We start from the raw sequence: 4,795 nt of genomic DNA, 5'->3' as shown, positions 1-4,795 counted from the left end.
ACATGGATTAATAATTTTTTGACCTCATCTAATATAGTTTAAACGTTAAATTTTATAGTACAGATCAAGATATGATGTTCGACATAGACATTTAAGACGTTAGTGCGGATATATTTATATTATCGTGTCACGACTAACAACGAATGAACCCATAACATAATCAATATCTTTCACAAATCAATGAGGTAAAACCAACAAAATCAGGCCCCTACCTAGAGAGAATGAGCACACAATTAAAAACCCAAAAGACCCACCACCTAAAAGAAGATTAAGAAAAAATCACACAAACACTAAGAATGATTTAACAACAAGACTGTTTCCTTTGATTAGACCTAAAGTTGATGGGGGATTAATCATAATAATTATGGAGGCTTATATTAAACGTATTTTTCGCGCTTAATCCGTGTACTTTAATTATTTTTCATCTACATAAAAAAAAAAAACCCTAGAATTTCAATTAAAACACCCCCTTCATTTTAGCCAGCTAATTAGCAAACTCATCACCTTCTTTATTTCAACAACCACCATGCAAAAATCAAAAATCAAAAACAAACTTTTTATAATTATTATAAACATGATCTATCTAGTAGTACTTCCGCGAATTTCCCACGTTTTGACCACTTATTTCCCAAGAATATAAATTGTAATTGTCACTGAATTAATTAGATCAAATTATTAAACCCCTTTTCTATTTTTCAACTAGAAAATAATCCAAAAAAATCAGTCACTATTAATATAGCTAGGTGTTGTCCTAGTATATTACACTCTACATGGCTGACCAAACTGAATCATCAAACGTTAACAAACAATTCAATCAACAACTGCCACTTCTTTCAGTGTCCATTCCTCAAACCGAGTCGTATCAAAAATCGTCACTACCACCACCACCACCACCACAAAATATGGTAGGTGCAGGGCCGTCAATGTCGACGGCCCTGCCTGCTGTATCCCCCACGGGGAAGCATCCCTTGTACAGGGGGATACGTCCCCGGGGCGGGAAATGGGTATCCGAAATTCGCGAACCAAGGAAAACAACACGGATATGGCTCGGCACATGGCCTACTGCCGAAATGGCAGCAGCTGCTTATGACGCTGCTGCCCTCGCTCTTAAAGGGAGCGAGGCGGTTTTGAATTTTCCTGATGATGTACTGAGGTACCCGGTTCCGAACTCGAACTCTCCTGCAGACATCAGGAATGCTGCGGCTACTGCCGCAGCAATGAAGCAGGAGAGAGAGAGAAAGATTGGGGATGAATTGAAGAATGTTGGAAAAGAAGGAGCAGAAGAGGAGTTCATAGATATGGAGGCATTGTTTAATATGCCGAATTTGCTTGTGGATATGGCGGGAGGAATGATGGTTAGCCCGCCTCGATTAAGCGGGACGGGTGATCACGACTACGACTTGGGTGAAGATGATTGTGATGTTGGTGAATGTGGGAGCTTGTGGAATTATGATTAATTTGGTTGTAGTAAGTTTAATTATTACTATTGTTATAGCATGGCCTTATTGCTTGCAGTCTTTTCTGACTATTTATGAAACTTCATTGTAAGTGACAGAGTGGCCTTGCTAACACTTTGACTCAGCGACTCGTTGGCTGACATAGTAACCACGTCTTCATCGCTTTTTTTTTTTTTTTTTTTTCTTTTTTGGTAATTTTGATATGTTTTTTTCCACTCAATATGAGTGTTTCTGTGTTTTTTTTTCACCCATCTGATCAACTAGTATGACTGATCATGTTGGATGTAAGTAAATGTCTACGTATAGTAATTCTAAAGTATGTGGATGTTAACTAATGTATTTGGTTATTAAACTGTCAAATGGTAGTAATGAATATTTGAGATTGAATAATATTATGTACATTATTGTCTTTTGTGTCTCTTTCTATAAAAAGGTGTAATGTATTATGTCGATTTGGGTTTTCGAGAGCCTCTAAATATTCAAATTCAAATCAAATATAATACTCAATCTGTTTTTAAAATATTATATACTGCAATAATTTTATAGTATATTTGTCAATATGCATGTTTAATCATAGATAAATGTAGTTATGTATTTGATTTGAATATTTATAATGACACCAGACATGTGTTTGACCATAAAAATTTCTATTTGCTACAAAAAAAAAAATCTAATTTTAAAATAATGTTGGCACATTAAACATTTTCATTAATCCAACAACATATATATTTTACAATATCTTAATTATTTGTAAATATATACTTTGAAAAATTAAATCAGAGCTAATATTTGAATGGTGTAAAAGGTACTAATTATAAGGAATATTAATAATATTTAACATATATATTAAGAACAATTTTTCAACAAAGTAGCATTACACAATAACATATGATCAATTAACTCTCACGCTTTTAGTCAATTCAAAAGTTGGAAATAAATGTGAATGGACGAAGGGCCTATTCACTTTAGCTTAATTTCAGTTCAGTTCAGCTCCAATCAGTTCAGTTCAGCTTCTAATTTCCCTCTCTCGTAAAATATTTATTTCAGCTCAGTTCAGTTCAATTCAATTCAGTTCAGCTTCAATCAGTTCAGTTCAATTCAGCTCAGTTAAGAAAATGTGAATAGGTCTGAAGCATTAGTAACTAAATGTTTTCAAAATTAATGTATAAATAGTGTAACAATGAATTGAAGCCTATGGAAGAATTCATAAACAAGGAAAGCATCAAATTAGTAATTTTAAAAGTCCTTTTCTATTCTTAATTTCTTATACTAATAATAAGTAAATGTACAAGTTTCTCTTATAAACTAATAATTTTTTGTTTTTCGAGTTGTTAAAGGGTTACAGTAATATAAAATGGTGCAAAGGTTTCCTAAAATAAAAAATATGGTACAAAGATCATAAATATATCTTCTCTGGGTGGTTGGGATTTTGTAACTAATTTGTGGCTATCCACGAACATACATTATTTATACAAATGCCGGTGATAATGGCCATTATTTCCATATTCGGATAAATAATGAAGTCATAGAAATAGATAAGGGATAGACAAAACCCCTCAATATCGGCTTTATTTTTTTAAATTATAATAATAAGATGCCTTACTTCATTATAGGATGAACACCAATTAGCATTTGACACGTTCAAGTTACATAGGAAAGGAGATAAGAAAATTATGTAAAAAAGCTTAGTGTTAAAAGTTGAATCCTGATTAATTAACAATATTATTGAGTAAAAGGAAAGCTTAATCATTCCTTAGTATTAAATTAATTGTCCTTCTTTAGGAGAAATTATTAGTTTCCTTCCATTTAGGGAATAGTTTGGGTTGGTCAAAAAAGGCTAGGGCTTTTAGAAATGGTAGATTTCTTTCAAAAGAGTCACCATTCAAGATATTCTCATCAAACAAATCGGCTATAGAAAACTTAATACTTGCATGGATAAGATATTTAAGTTAATCGAATAATTTAAGAGTGTTTTGTGTTCACTTTAAAATATCAGTTCAGATCCAATCAAATCTTACATATATCACTTGCTAGAATAAGGCAATATGGTTTACCCTCTAGGGTTTTGAGGGCTATGCAAGACGGGGTCACGATTTTTCCAATGTTCATCATAGAGGATGAGACGACGAGCCATGGGGTCAAAGAGGAACTCAGGATGGTGTCCAAAGATTATGAAAGTTGGGTTTCAAGGAACATTAGGAGGGTGGCCCGGGGGGAGCAAATTATATATTGGCACATGTGGATCGGACGGAGATAAATACCTGCTTGGGTGGATTGCAATGGCTTGTTTAATTTACTGCCGACTACTGAAAGTTGTCAGATCACAATTTATACATATTCAATACATCAATGGCGTGGTTATAAAGGGATGAAGAGATTTGAGATGTCAGCCTTAGATGGACGATACATCGTATTTTTTGACAAGTCAAATAATTTAAATGATGCAGCATACACAAGGTCCACATAAATGTAATGGATAAGGCACTTATCTTCTTTATGACAACAAATTACACCTTGTTGGCTTTTAATTATCTTCTCTATGACAACAAATTACACCTTGTTGGCTTTTAATCATATTTTGTAGTTAGTTGGCCTTAGCACATGTCAAAAAATAATTAAGTGTTGAGTTTTATTTGACAAGAAGTGTGTGCAATTATGCATGCATATAAATTACACGATCAATGCTTATATCATAGGTTAAAAAATGTGAGCCTACAACATATACAATGCATATGCAATTGAAAACCAAGGCACATGTTATGTCCTCATCTATGTTGCCTTCTCATTTATTAACATACACAGTGATAATTTATTTAGAACCTACTATAATAAACCACATATTATTAGAGTTCATTTTTAATAGGGATTGCTAGAAATATCACACTCATATATATATATATATATATATATATATATATATATATATATATATATATATATATATATATATATATATATATATATATATATATATATATATATATATATATATATATATACACTTAGTAGTTACTATTGTTTTTTATTTTTTTTATATTTTTTTGTAAACATAGTTATCATTGTTGGGAATAAAGAAACAAAGATCTTATTAGTTCTTACTACTAATATCACAATCAACCCAAAAAAACATTTGAGAAAAAATATAATTAAACTTATTAGATATTAATGCGTTGGAGCATTTTAAAGAAGGTATAGACAAAAGAAGTACCGAGTATTTATTTTGTTAGGGTCGAATTGTAAAACTTGAAATTTCTCACTCTTTAGAAAAATTCTATTGGATATAGACCTTAGCATTTTCTCCTTCAATAAGGTCTATCATGTTTACATACTCTAGTTAA

At 31.8% G+C, this 4,795-nt stretch overlaps 1 pseudogene; it reads left to right on the top strand.

Annotated features, from left to right (window-relative positions):
- Positions 1 to 450: 450 nt before the first annotated feature.
- LOC145582520 (ethylene-responsive transcription factor ERF027 pseudogene) lies at positions 451 to 1,845 on the top strand (annotated as a pseudogene).
- The last annotated feature ends 2,950 nt before the right edge of the window (positions 1,846 to 4,795 follow it).

The sequence above is a fragment of the Chenopodium album genome, chromosome 2, assembly GCF_948465745.1.
Source record: "Chenopodium album chromosome 2, dcCheAlbu1.1, whole genome shotgun sequence".
NCBI lineage: Eukaryota > Viridiplantae > Streptophyta > Magnoliopsida > Caryophyllales > Amaranthaceae > Chenopodium > Chenopodium album.
Note: the sequence above shows the minus strand (reverse complement) of the source record. Positions and strands in the feature narration are given on the sequence as shown.